General features: G+C 48.1%; 1 protein-coding gene across 1 annotated transcript in view; it reads right to left on the minus strand.

Moving 5' to 3' along the window:
• Positions 1–4,508: 4,508 nt before the first annotated feature.
• SOCS7 (suppressor of cytokine signaling 7) overlaps positions 4,509–15,059 on the minus strand; it is a gene marked incomplete at its 5' end in the record, with an annotated part of 29,119 nt that continues 18,568 nt past the window's right edge. Inside the window, one exon of the mRNA XM_032791279.2 lies at positions 4,509–11,850. The remainder of the gene's footprint in view (positions 11,851–15,059) is intronic.

The raw sequence follows: 15,059 nt of genomic DNA on the forward strand, positions 1-15,059 counted from the left end.
TCGTTAAAAAACAACACTTCTGCCGGGACAGCCATGGGCTCAAGGGAGCTGCCAGGCGCTCAGCTGCTCCCTTGCTGGGCTAACATAGCCACCCTGCCCAGGGGCCAGGGCATAAAAGAGCATTCACGACTGCCTCCATTAGCACAGGGGGGTGCCCTGGTCAGCCAGGGCCTGTCTCCCACAGGCTAGGCACCCCCAAGGGGGAGATCTTGTCTGCACTTCAGGGTAACAAGAGCTGTGGGGCAGGGGTTGATGTTTTCTTTTGGGTCTGTACAGACCCTAGCGCGGTGGGGCCAGGGGCCGTGGCTGGCTCTTTGCACACCTACTGGCTGGCCAGTGCTTTCAACCACAAGCCAAATACAGAACAGCAACAGTCTGCACCTTCCATGGTTGGCACTGCTCTGGTGCCAGTGGCTCTCAGTTCTATTCCTGGCTCTGCCAGGGGGCTGACTGCCCCAGCCAGACCAGATCCTTTCATCCTCCTCTGTGCCTTGGACTCTGCAGCTGTGCCCCAGGGACAGCAACGCTGCCTTGCTTGGAGAGCTGGGTGCTGCAAGCTCCTCTCCACCGCAGCCTGGGTCAGTGGCCCAGGCCTCCCCGGGCGCTGGGTTTGGCCAGCACAGACTCCACGAGGCTAAGCCGGGAAGGTGGGAGTGCATGATGAGCGCCTTAGCCTCGCTAGCTTCCCCTAGCCCCCCTCCTCTCCAGTTCCTGGCAGCCGCTGGTGAGCAAGGATTCTTCTCCGAGCGTTCACCCCATTCTGTCGCTCTCCAGGCTTTGATCTGCCAAACACCACCGAGGCATTCAGAGACGGGTTCTGACAGGGGCGGTGGGGGTGGTGAACAGCTCAGTGCTAAAATGGAGCAGAACCAAGGAGCAGAGCCACCGCCTGGGGCTCTGAGGGCAGCATGGGCCCAGACCCAGGGGCGAGAGCAAACTCCTAGCCGGGGCTCTCACTTCTGGCTGCAGCAGAAGCAGCTGCCCTTAGGCGAGGGGTCAGGGCAGTCAGAGAGGGAGGTGGAACTCTAGTGCCCTGGCCCCCCACAGGGGCCACACTAGGGGCAGGGCAGGCTGCCAGGGGCCTGGCTGGTTTGGCAGTTAGCTTGCGGCTGGTATTTCCCAGCGCCCACATAAAGTCAATGGGATGCCGGCCCCTACCCCACTGATCCCTTTCAAAAATCCCAGGCCGAGTTTCTTCCAAAGCAAAGCAGGCTCCCTCCCGGCCCATCTCCCTCAGAGCCTAACTCCCCTGGGGTGACTTCACTGCAGCCCAGACACCCCCAATGGGCTCCAGCACCCAGCTCCAGTTGAGAACCCAGAGCCCTCCCTGCCAGGCTCCGAGTGCTCACCTGCCTGCCAGGGGCTCCAAGCAGTTGCTCTTGCACACAGCTCCTCTCAGCGGAGCAGGTAGGGTGACCAGACAGCAAATGTGAAAAATGGGGACAGGCTGCGGGGTAATAGAAGCCTATATAAGAAAAAGACCCCAAAATCAGGACTGTCCCTATAAAAATCAGAACATCTGGTCACCCTAGGAGCAGACAGTATGCACCTTCCATTGCAGTGAGGCTACCAAGTATTCAGGGCTCCGCTCTTGGCACAGCCCTGTGGGCCGCAGGCCGGCCTCAGCATTGCTCCATCAGGATGGATGTCACGGGCACCGTGGCACTTTGCTGGTTGGCCACATGAGGACCGGTCTGGAGACATCTTCTTGCTCTCCCTCGACAGCCCTACGCCGGCCACCAGCAGCCCCTCAACCATGTCCTCAGCAGCACTCAGCCAGGAAATTGCTCCGCCGGTAGCTACCATTGTGTCCCACAGCTCAATTGGTTTGAAGTGGGAGAACCCATGGGGAGCATTGTACCGAGATGGGAAAACCACACACACCAAAGCCAGCCGCTGAGCAGGCTCTGTCAGAATTTCAGCTTGCACCACGGGGCTAGGATTCCCCTCTCCATCCTCACACCCCCAGCAGGGACCCCATTCCAGTCCCCACTCAGCCCTCAACTCCTACAGTGACCCAGGTCTCCCTTGACCAGGGAATCTCCCCTTGCTCTGAGTCAGACAGCGCATGAGCCAGGCGCCAGCCAGTGCTGCCAGGAGTTAAAGTTCTTGGTGGAAGCCCTTGGGTCCTGTTCTCCATGCACCAGGTGACAGCACACACGCATAGCTTGACTTCTAGATTTGCAGGGGGGGGAATCCAGCTCCACCAAGGGGGCGGCACAGGGAGGCAAATTCCACTCCTGAGGGCTTGCAGTTTTGGAGGGGGTTCACTCCCCCTGAGCCCTGACTCCCTCCATGCCACACAGCTCCCCACACCCATCCATGCCTGGCTCCCCAGCAGCCCCCTTCCCAGCAGCCGTTCAGCTGAGCGACAAGATGCAAAGCTCCCCCCTGCAACAGCTGTTTCTTTTCCTACCCCTCTGCCAGCCCAAATTCACGTCTCAAGCCGGGCAAGGCCCCACGGGTCACAGCTGATGCACAAAAGCTACCGGCAATTGCAGAGATAGGGCACAAGATGGCGCACCAGGCATGGCAGAGAATCCCAGCCCCCCAACCCCTTCCCCACTTCCATGCTGTGCCCAACCTCAGAAGTGGCCATAGATTGATCCAGTCCCCTATCAGCCGCACACAGGGGCATGGACGATGTGATGTGTTTTCTGAAGCAGGTAAGCAGGAGCTCTGGACTTTGTAAATGGCTGAAGTGATGCCCAGTGAGCTGGGGTGGCAGAGGAAGGCGCATGATTTCCATTTAGCAACAAGAATTTACATCCACCCCAAGCAGCAATCAGAGCTTCCCCCCTCCCCGGCTGGCACAAGCAAAGGTCAGCTAAGGAAGAATCTGACCACAATAGGCCACTACTGATCGCACAGCAGCCACGCAGCCCCATGTGCTGGGTCTGCTGCAGCTCTTCCTCCTCATGGAAGCCAGCTCAGAGAGACCCAAGCCAGAGGGCACAAGGGGCAGGACTTGGAACAGAGGAGGGTGCCTGGCCTCAGTTGACAGAAGCAAGTAATAAGAAGCACGGAGGAGTGGGACAGTGAGTTGGGGCTCTCTCTCCCCCCAGCCACCAGTGGAAGAGCAGTGCTGGAGGCACAGTTCCAGCACTTCTGGTGCTGCTGCGTTTCACAGCAGTAGGTGGCAGATGACAGTGACTCAACTTACATCAGCATCCCCATCCTGCTGCAAACACAGGGGAGTTTAAAGGAGGACAGAAAACGGAAGTGATCCCTGGTGAGGAGAGTCCTAGGTGCCCTAGAAAGGGAAGAACTGCCTTTACCCCGATTTCTAGGACTGGATCAGATAAGCCCACTTCCAGTCCAGCATCCTACTACCCACAGCAGCCAGTACCAGAGGTTCTGGAGAAAGACACAAGAAACCCCAGCAAACAGTGATGCAGGAGCCTGAAGGATCCTCTTACTGCCAGAGGCGTAGTTGTTGGAGCAAATACCATGGGGTGTGTGGAGAGAACACCAGACAGTCGTGTATTCCATTCAGTGTGGCACGCTTCCCTTCCAAGGTGAGGAGCTTCCTAGAGTCTTTCCTAACAGGGCTGTTGCTTTACAGCTCCTGGAGTAAAGAGGCTCATCGATGCAAGAGGGGGACAGAGCCCCACACTAGTGCAGGTTCCTGGCTGGGAGTGAAATATCTAAAGACACAGTCTGTGAAACAAATTTCTAAACATTTTATTTCAAATTCCCCTGGTCCGCCCCCCCGTCCTTCCAACCAAAAAACCCATTGTTCGAAAACGACAATAAAAATGAGTTACAAACACAAAAATCAGAGGTCTCCCTCACTGACAATTTACAAAAAAAATGAGAATTTTACACCGGCTTCCTAGACAAGATCTGCAGCAGTTACTAATGCTTCCATATGAGAGGTCAAGCATGCCTATTAATACAATATATACAGACAACCCCTTCTGGAACTAATCCACAGATACACCTTGCTTCCCGCCCTGCTGCACTCCCCCCACCCCCAAAAATAACCAAACACACTCAAAGTGCATTTGTTATGTTTATATCAAAAAACTATTTTTTTTTAAAGATTGGCCTGCAAGTCTGTTTACCATTTAGTAACTTTATATCGTTTATGAAAATAAATTATACAGCAACTATTTTAATAAATTAAGCCAAAAAAAGACCAAAAAATTAAGCAAAGCTGCATTTCTGCTGGATGGTGGTTGAAGAGTCTGGGGCTTGGAACAAGTCAGAGCAGAAGCTTTTATCCACTTGGTTTACAACATGTGCCACACAGAGGGAAGTTCCATCTGGATTACCCAAGAGTCAGTGTCTTTGAGCTATGCAAGAGTTTTGCATGCTACTTTGAAATGAATCAAGATCAAACAGAGTAGATATTTGCCTATATAAACTTTTTTTTTTAAAAAAGGACAGGAGGCTGTAACTCCAGTGTTTGTTTTACTGGTCACTGGTTTTAAAGAGTGACGTGCAAAGAAAAAAAAGAGAGTGGGACCCTTTTTTCCCCCTTTTTTGTATTAAGGCTTGGAAGCTTTGTTTCGTTTTTAAAGAGCGCCCAAGAGTTTGCTTGCATTTTTCTTGATTAGCACCTACAGCATTTTTCATCTGAAAGCACTTTAAAAGGAAGCATCTTTCGCCCCATTTTTCAACAGGTCAATCAGGCACAGTGTTTAAGAGACTTGACCAAGGTCTCACCACGGCAAGCCAGTGGCAGAGAGAAAGAACCCAGGTTTAACACCTAGCAGAGTATGCTATCCCCTTGGGACTCACCTGCCCCTAATTTGTAGATTAGAATTTCAGGTCTTGTCTACCCTGTTTTACCTAGAAGACACTATGGGGCAACTAGGATTGTGGCATTAGTGGTCAACCAAGTGACACCTGCCTGAAAGAGGGAAGGGATTTCTGTCCAGGGTGTTTTCAAAAAAGCTTCCTATGAAATACTTCATTGGTTTAAAGTTCAAATGAAAGATGAGATGGCTGAATGCACATCCGAGACCTCCACTGAGTCCTCCAACAGGGAGGCCTAGACCTGACAGTGATTTTAATGGTAGGATACAAGCCAAACCCGAGGTCTTATTTATAAATTGTGAAGAATTGAGAAAGGGCACAACCCAATTCCTCTCACACCTCGTATGTTTAGCAAACTCTGCTGCCTGGATTCCCTCATTGCCGGCCCTACAGTGAGCTAGAAAAATCCCACCGCTCGCCACCACCTGCACTAGAATTCCCCCATCTCGCTCAGATCCAGAAACAGCTGTTGTAAGCCTCTGCACTGTACTTGTCTATCCTGCAAGATATGCAATCACGTACCTGGCTGGTGTTGCCAAAGAGGTACAAACCCAATTGCCAGAGGTGCACAGTAGCACAGGCCCCTGATCAGGAATGAACACTTTTGGGGTCTTCAAGTGTTGGATGTGTAATGTGGTGCCACGTGCCTGGAAAACGTGCAGCAAGAGTTGAAATTCCCTCCTTTGCATCAGAGGTCTCTCTAATTCAGCTGCATCACACCCAACGCAACCAGGATTCAGCTTTTGCTCTTTTAGCCCCAGGAGCTGCTAGTTCCTGAAATGGCAACTGAAAACTTTCTTGCACCAGTACAACTTACGGCATGAATTTAAACCGATTTAGGTAAACCCATGTAAAAAGACTACTCGGAGCTCTTCTTTCTGTGGGCGAGTGGCTTACTGAGGTTTAACTTAAGTCAATTAGGAATAGAGGTTTAAACTGAAATGAAGCCATTCAAAATCATCCACATGGCCTTTTGTAGCGGTTTCAGAATCAGTTCTATTGAGTAAGTGCCTTTATAGTGGTAGAACTGCATGTATTAGGGGACAGTACTGCTTTCACAGGGTGCAGAGCAGCCCTGATTCTCAAGAATAGCCAAAATTAGGAGGCTCTGCTGATTAAGATCTTGTCTAGATGGGAAAATCATTTTCACTGTAACCTAAGGTATGAATTTAAAGAGATACAGTGAGCTGTGTAGTCCAAGACCAGTGGGCACTTATTCCAATGGAAGAGGAAGTATATTTCAGTTTACCTTCAACCCCTTTCCCAGCAACAAACTAAAGTGACAAAATCCACTTGTTCTGGTATAAGTGTCCACAGAGAGGGTTACAGCTGTATACTATATGCATCAGACAAGGCAGAAGAGAGCAATGTCTGTAAGGTGCTGAGCATTCTGCTTCTACTGACTTCACTTGGATTGAGGGTGCTTAGTCTCTGTGTAAACAGCACTCCAGGGCCTCTTGAGATTCGCTTGGTTAAGTCAACCACTTTAACTCTTTAAGCCACAGAAGATAAGAGCTGTCTCCCTGTGTCATTTGACAGCAGGCACCAGGTCATAACTAGGAGGTGGGGCACAGGCTGGGCATGCAACACGGGGAGCCCTTTAGAGAAGAACCTAGCCAGAAGTGTCACAATGTGAACAAGACAATCTGGGCTCTTGGGTACTGAACTCACTGTAAATGGATATGGGATGGTTATTAACAGTAAGTTCTAGGTTTGAAGACTGAGCCAAATTTGAAACACCATTTGATTTTGAGCTCCGCCTTCTTGCACTATTTCCCCTTCAGAGAAGAAGTCTTCACAATTTCTACACTTAGTTTTCAACTTAAGTATGGGAGCCCCACAGTTCAAATCCTGAGTTCTCTGCTGACTAGTGCTGACAGCTGGCTTCCTAAAAGAATGTCTCACTAGTGAAAATATTTGCAGTGTAACATCACTGGGGATATCAACTATGTTCTTCCCTCTTCCTACAAAGATTCAGAACTGCTTTCACACCAGGTCACTCATTAGTAAATTGCACCTGATGCTTAAAAAAAAAGTTGCCTTTTTTATTTTAAAAAGTTTACTCCCCAGGAGCAAGTCAAATCATCTCACTACCTATAGACTCTGCTGCTGTGAAGAGAAAGATGGCAACATATGCAATAGGACAAATTTGGTGTTTGAGCTAGCTACCTTTAAAGGCACCTTGTCAACTTGAATGTTTGACTGGAAATTTTGTACCAGCTGTAGTTACAACAAAGATCAGCATGCTTGAAAAGATCAGGGAAGAGATTTCTTTCAACTTTAATTTGTGCATTTGACAGCACTTTAATATTAGTCAATTTCACTGTCCATCTCCCTTGCCCCATCAATAGTCAAATTCTCCCTTACTAAATAGGGCCCCAATAATCTGCAGCAGAAAAACCCCATGGTTACAGGACTCTAAGGGGCCCCCTTGGGTCATCTCATCCAGTCCCCGGCTATCGCAGGCAAATCCATCATAGAATCCTATTTATAAACTTACCAAAAACTTTTTTCTTAAAGGAAAGAGAGACTAGGACACTAAAGGACGCCTCAAGTAACTTTAAGAGAATCAAGTTGATCATGTCCCCTTAAATCTAGATAAGCCCACTAACCTACAAGGAAAATAAAATATTCCCATAAGAATGTGAAATGTTCCTCCCTACATGGGGACCGGGATCATTCACAAAATGGGAACTAGGAACAGGTCACCTGTAAGATCTCCATCCACAGGCTTGCAACATCCAGCAAGGAAGAACACTTGGAGAAGAGATGGCTCTGTCCATTCCCTTCAGACTTTGAGAGTCTCTGAATTGAAGCAGTAAAAGAAACATTTACACCTGTTGCCAGAGTCTATGACATTCCCATCTCTCCAGCAGGAAGAACTACCAGCTCAGAAACCTAGCCCTGAAGTGATAAGAGGTGTTTTCAATATGAACAAACTTCTTTTAAACATGGATTTCAAAAGAGTTCTTATTTACTGCAAGCCTGTCGGGAACGTTATCCAAGCGAACTAAAGAGGCAGCAGAATGGTTATGCAGTACGTGTGCCTCCCTTTGCTCGGCTATGCCTGAGAAATGTGGAAATTGGGTAAATTTATAGGGCAGGGGTTTGGCACCCTGTCGCCCTTACATGTCATGTGTTGCTGCTACACCTGCCTTCATTCAACACAGATCACTAAAATGATCTTTCGTAAGAAGAGAGACATGCTTAAGATTAGCTCATTTACAGATATAGCATGCAGAATCCTGCAAGCCCGTGGTAACAGTTTGGTGGAGTTTCCTATTGTTGAAGGCAACTAAAGTGGAGCCTTACAAACAGAGTAATTTGCAGACAGGTAAAGCCTTGTTAATTTCTCCATGGAAAAAAGTACAGGCTAGTAAAATTGTGATAAGCTTCTGACTTTTGCAAGGTGCTTTCAGGATACCTGTTGGTAAGACAGAGGCTTCCACTAACAGAGGGGCCTCCTATGCTCAGTAGCAGACAGCATTACATCCCATACCAAGGCATCCCTGGCACCAGGCAGAGGAAAATAAAGCATCTCTGACCAGCTGCTCAAGGATGCAAGCCACAGCCCTTGTTAGCCGACCACCATCCGGCTAGAACGCTCACCCGCTGCAGCGTTCAAGTTTCAAGTGCCAGCAGAAATTGCCAAACAGCCCATGAGGGAAATTTCTTCTCGAGGATGCTTACAGAAGACCAAATACAGATGCAACAGCATTTCAGTAAGTTATGCTGCTTCTTGGACTGTTCCTGGATGTTTTATGTATATGACTTGCCCTAGGACTCAGTGGCTCAGCAGGAACAAGTCCTCAGTAGTTGCACAGGGCTTAAAAAAGGAGAGTGAAGTGGAGAATTAAAATGCTAGAGAATGAAGAGGTCAGAATAGTTGAGATCAGCGTTTCTCTTTCAACCAGCCAATGCTGGGGTGTAGATTTGTGCGTTTTTATCCTGCCCCCCTCCAAAAAAAGATTCCCCCCTCAACCCCATTCAGGGATAGTAGCTCATTCTACAGGTTATTTCAGTGCTTGGCCATTCCAAATACATTTCCTCTTCTTTTTCCAGCCTGCCTATTTAAGTCTCCACCTTGCTTCCCCAAATCCAGCATCAGTTTGACAGCTTGAATCTTTTTCTGCTCCAGAAAGATCTGGGTGGGTGGTATGTGAGAAACAGCACAGACATCTTCCAAATTTAAGGGGGGTGGGGATAGGTCCTACCCCCACTCGCTTTACAAGCAGATCTGCAAGACTCACAGACCCATGTTGATTGCAGGTGTTCTCCACGGCTGGTGGAAAACAAGGGACCATCAGAGTCCAACAGCCAGTACCTCCACGCTCTGCATTGTTCTCCCAATCCAGTGCCTCACAGAGCTGTCCAATTAGAGGGAAGGTTAATGAGCTGTTAGTCTGCAGCTGCATGTAAGTTTACAGACATTTTGGAGGTGTCAGATCCTTCTTCGCAGTCACTCCAGGGAAGCAGATTTTTTCCAGTGTATGAATTCGCTGGAGGTTGAATATTTGGATTCTCAATCCATGGCTAGGATGAGCTGTAGCAAAGCTGGAGGAGCTACACATCAGGGATCGCTGTCAGATCCAGGCCACCTCTCACTGTAAAGGAAGACGCAATCAGTCTTCTGCATCCAAGCAGCACAGCTGGATTTTCAGGCTGTGGATCATTCGTCCCAATTTGCTGTGCGCTCCTTAATCTTAACCAGGCTCATGACTATATGTGAACTGCAAATCTCCAGCTGGTGGGAGGACGTAGGGTTTATGAGAGAGATTAAACTTCTGGAGGCCTCGCTGGTGGGCCATGTTGTGCTATGGACCTAGAGAGCCCAGATTTCATAAGAGAACAAGACATGCTACAGCTTTGTCTACACTGCAATAAAACCCAAAGTAGCGAGTCTCAGAGCCCAGATCAACTGGCTCTGGCTTGCGTTATGGGGCTAAAAATAGCAACACAGACGTTCCCGCTCAGGCTCTGAAACCTGGCCAGAGAGGTGGGTCTCGGGGCTTGAACTCCAGCACAAAGGAGGAACATCTACACTGCTATTTTCAGCCTCCATAGCTTGCAAGTCTCAGAGCCTAAGTCAGTCATGGGCTGGCTTTGGGGTTTTGTTTGTTTGTTTTTCTGGAGGGAAGGGGCAGTGTAAACATCCTGTAAATGACCAGTCTAAGAGGGTATTCATCCCTCTCTGCTACCCCCTGCCCAAATAGGTAACCACCAACGGGATGCAGATTCAGTAGCAAATTTTTTCAGGCGAGGTATTTCTAGAGACTGCTTAAGCCTTGTTGTGGTTTCATCCGGAAGTTAAGCTGTTCTCATTTACACAGGAAAGGAAGAGCCCTGGCCTCCAGCCCGCTCTGTAGGAGCTCTTTACAGACAGCGAGCCAGATTTCATGCTACCCTCTAACCTCAATATGTACACCATTCCTTAAGGAATGGTGCGAATCCTAAAGGCTCACGAACAGCTACATCCAACGTAGGGGACACTCAGAACTCGGCGGAAGGACTGCCAGGTTAGAAGATCACAGCCCGAGTGCCAGACACAAACATCACAACTTCCAGATCACCATGCTGGGAGGGGAGGTGAGCAGCAGTCACGCTGAGAGGATTTTTTAGTTTTACTAAGGACACGAGACCCCTCCTTAGAAGGGTCTCATCCCCACCAAAGGGCAGACACTACATTTTGCTATGAAAATAACTTCTTAGCAGCTGTGAAGACAGCAGCAGACCAGGCTCCTTGAGATGAGAGGGCTATTACTAGCACCAAACGCCGTGAGCCATGGCAAATTTAGGAGCCACATGGCAAATACAGTAGAAGCAACACTGTCTTAGCTTTCCTGTTACTGGCCCCATCTGCAGGAATTGTTCTGTGCTGCAATACTCCCAGATCATCGTGTTCTAGGTCATCACTAGAAAGGCTAGAATAGAAATACAGAGCATCACCCTCACAGGAAAATCAGGAAGCTGTCTCCAATTACGTTGGGATCATCCTTCAGTCCTGAATCATCCCACCTAACCCACGGTAAGGGTCAAAAATTTGTTCCCCGTCTGAGTCAGAAAGATGTCCCACAACAGCCTTTGCAATTAGTTGTCAGGATTCGACACTGCTCCTTTGATTAAAAAGCCATTTCATTCACAGCTTTTGGGAATAGCCAGCGCAGAGGCCATAACAAAACTCCACATGACTCTGCAGTGCTGAGATTGCTTCAGTGAGGCAGGAATGTCCTTGGCTCAGGGATTGCTGGAATTTAGACAACAGCTTTGCCAGATTCCACAGCTATCACAGGAGGAACTGTAAAGGACTTCAGCCCAAAAAACTCTTGGTCTAGATCTTCTGGCATTTGCTGGGTGGCTGATAGCCTCTTGCCCCCCAATGCTACAAGCTATTCCACTGGCAGAACGCTTCAGAAGATTTGAATGAACCACACACGGTTCCCCTCCTTGGATAGGATGTGAAAGCGCACAGGACCACTCGGCTACTCCAGGCTAGGCTGGGCTCTTGCACCGTCTCCTAGAAAGCACAGGATCTAAGAAGCTGCACTGTTTAGAGCGCTAGCGCCTCTCCTCCCTCCCACCCCCAATTATTCTACATAGCTGCACACGAATCTGGCCCATTTTCCTTCCCAGCAGTTCTTTGGCCACAGCCACATGATGGTAGCCAAAGAGCAGTTTTACCAGGATGGCTGGATTGGATGATCTTGCTGCAAGATCCCTTTCTTCCCTCACCCTTGAATCTGCGGTGTAATAAAATCCAGCTGCTCTTAAAGACAATATTTCCCATGCTGAGAAATGGAAACATCAAAAATAAAAACTTAAATAATAAACAGTGCTATGACATTCTCCGTTCTGCGAGGAGTCTGGAATCCAGTTCACTTGCTTTCAAAGGCTCCATCCCCAAGCCAGGAGCCAGAGCTCCAATTTCCATTCTGCTGTGCTTCTTAGGAGTCCTGAAGCCTCTTCAGAAGACAAAAGAGCTTGTAAGCCGAAGTCACTACTGCAGAGGCAGGCTTCCCCCTTCCTGCGCCTCCTTTCTGCTGTAGCTTTGCTTAGGCTCTTTGCTACAGGATCTCAGCAAGCAAATTCCTAATTGGAGAGATAAGAGTAAGAGAATTAGTCAGCCTGTTTTACATGGAAGAATTCAATGCAGATCAGACTCCCACAGGAGAGCTGGGCTGGTACAGCATAGGAACCTCCATACCGATAGACCCAGCAATGTGGATAAGGAGTAAGCTAAAGAGGAAAAAAGGCTCCCCCCCAGTCGGACAAGGGAGAACTCCATTCCTTGGCAAAATCCGAGACAGTCAGTTAACAGCTCGTTTTGTTAACCACTTGGATACCAGTATTGACAGCTTGTTCCTAGAAGCCTAGCTCTTGGCTTCAAGGGGTTAGATTACAAGTAATTGTTTCCTGAGCTACCTCACACTTAGATTTCCCCGCCCAATTATCAGATTGATCTGCCCACCTCATCTCCAGCTCTCCTTTTGTCTTTCTTCTCTCCAAAAATGCCAGCCTAGCACTAGCCTCTCCCATAAAGCAATTGGTTTAGTCCAAGTATACTCCAGATCTGCTTAGCCAGCACAGCTAAGAAGCCCTTACCCAGCACCTTCTGGCCTGGCTAAGGAGCCAGAGTTTACTATTTACACATGGGGATTTATGAAGTGCGTCCTAGCTAGCACATTTCAGGGAAAACGCACAAACACATTCTACAACACTTTAAATTGTTCTTCAAGGGCAAAAAAAAAGCCATTCCCATACAAACTCCTCCGGTTTCATGTACATGAGACACAGATACTGAACGAAGGACTCAAAACCTTCCTGTAACAGGGCACAAGGCTTTCAGGGCACATGCAGGCCCCCAGTACACCTGTCATGACCATGGGGAGCAGAGGTCACAGTCACATGACCTACAGGAAGCCTTGCAAGGCTTACCTCCATAGGCAGGGACAACAGACTGTAGGGACCCCAAAGCTGAGGGAAGCCCTAGTGTGGGTCCTTCTGTTGTAGCCAGAAAGGCTCAATGGGTGAAGGGTGCATCCTCTTCCCCTGAGATGGCGGAAGCTGAAAAGGCTTTGGGTGGTTAGTACTCAGTACCATGCATTGAATCGCCCTGGTTTCCGGATGGACTTGGAAATGAAGAAAGGGATACAAGAACAGTTGTAGTTGGGACACTTTTTCCATCGCTGACTCAGGAGTCAGGGCACCAGACTACACTTGCATCCAACTCACAAAAGCCTGTGTACTGCAAGGCAAGCTGGACTAACCCTGCAACATTCCTGCTCCCCCCTCCACGAATCAGGAAGTTCTGCACCCACTTTGTTTCCATTCAAAACCGAAGGGTTTACACACTGTACTACAGGGAAGCCCCGGGGGGTTGAAACTCGCTAACAGTGTAGCTTTGTTCCCTCTAGAGGCTAGACCATACATAGGTAGTAGCAGACTCTCACCCCTTTTAGCCAATGGGCATAGCCCTCAGCTCAAGCAGTGGAGGTTCAAGCTCTCAGATCCTGTGGCACCCAGTACAATCCCTGTTGACAACCCAACCAAGAGGGTCATCACGTTATTTCAGTGCACCGAATGTTCTTAGTGCACATGAGGTGTCAGTACTAGCACCAAGCATCAGCGAAGTTCTAGGGGGAAGCTGGTGCTTTGGCTTTTTTAAAATACAAGCTGGAACAAAATTCTGCACCAAGAGGTAGATTCTACAAGTCATGGAATTATGCAGTACAGGATGACACTGGCTATGGGAGACTGGTCCAACCTGCAGGCAGAAGTTTCCTTAATACCTCTAATCTCAGCAACCAGAATGACCAGAACTCCTAGAGGAGACCTAGCATCCGTCCTCATCGAAAGTGAATCTAACTCTTCATGGCAGCAGATTCGGTCTGATTGATTTTATCCATGAAGCAGATGGAAAATTCCTCGCAGCTTGAAAGATCTGCTTCAAAGCAGAGGCAGGGAGGATTTATCAGGCTGTCAAGCACTCCAAACAGTTCCCTGTGGTGCAAAGGTGGAGAAGAAAATTCTCCTTGGTCCTCCTGCTAAGCTTCAAGATTGTATCAGATAAAATAACCATTGGCATTTTAACTTCCACCCCAACTGTTGACTCCGGCGCAGGTCATTGCCACACCATGGAGTTCAGAGGGCAGTGGATAGCGGAGAGGTGCTTCAAGAGGTAAGACAAGTGATCCCTGTTAGTGGGTCTGCCACAGAGCATTATCCCATAAGAGTTTTGGAACCCAGTGGAGTCCTGCCATCTTTGTGGATGAGCTATTAAAAATACAGCTTCAAACTGCAGGAATCATAGAATCACAGAAAGGTAGGACTGGAAGGGACCGCAGTCCCCTGAACTGAGTCCAGATAGTACATAGTCTGGCCTATCGCTAACAGCTGTTTATCTTACCTGTTCTTAAACACCTCCAATGACTTGATTCCATAAGTTCCCTAGGCAAGTCTGTTCTAGTGCTTAACCACCCTTACCCTTGTATAATAAAAAAAATTATATATTTATTACACAGTTAGGAAGAGTTTCCTAATGTATTATCTAAATCTCTCTTGCTACAATTTAAGCCCATTACTCAATGGATAAGGAGAGCAATTTATCACTTTATAACCACTCCTTACATACTTAAAGACTTACATTTCCTCCCACCCCCTCCTTCTCCAAAGTAAACAAACCCAATTTTTTCTTCTAAAACTTTCCTCAGAGGTCATATTTTCTCGACTTATGTTTGTTGCTCTCCTCTGAACTTTCTCCAATTTGTCCACATCTTTCCCAAATTATTGGGCCCACAACTGGACACACTACTCCAGCTGAGGCCTTATCATTGCTGAGTACAGTGGAAGAATTACTTCTTGTGTCTAGTTTACACTCATGCTAATACATCCCAGAATGGATGTTCCATTTTTTTTGTTTTTGCACAACAAGTATTACTGTTGACTCATTTAGTTTGTAATCCACTATAACTCCCAGTATTCATTCCTAGGCAGTCATTTCCCATTTATATTTGTGCAGTTAACTGCAGTACTTTGCATTTGTCCTTAATTAATTTCCATCCTTAATTCAGACCACTCTTCTAGTTTGTCATGATCATTCTGAATTTTAATTCTGTCCTGCAAAGTGTTTGCAACCCTGCCCAGCTTGGTATCATCTGCAAACTTTATAAGTGTTCTCTCTATGCCATTATCCAAATCTTTTATGAAGATAGTGAACAGAACTGGACCCAGGATCAGATCTTTGTGGGATCCTACCTAATATGCCTTTCCAGCTTGACTGACCATTGGTAACTATTCTG

Source organism: Chelonoidis abingdonii, chromosome 21 (assembly GCF_003597395.2).
Source record: "Chelonoidis abingdonii isolate Lonesome George chromosome 21, CheloAbing_2.0, whole genome shotgun sequence".
NCBI classification, from domain to species: domain Eukaryota; kingdom Metazoa; phylum Chordata; order Testudines; family Testudinidae; genus Chelonoidis; species Chelonoidis abingdonii.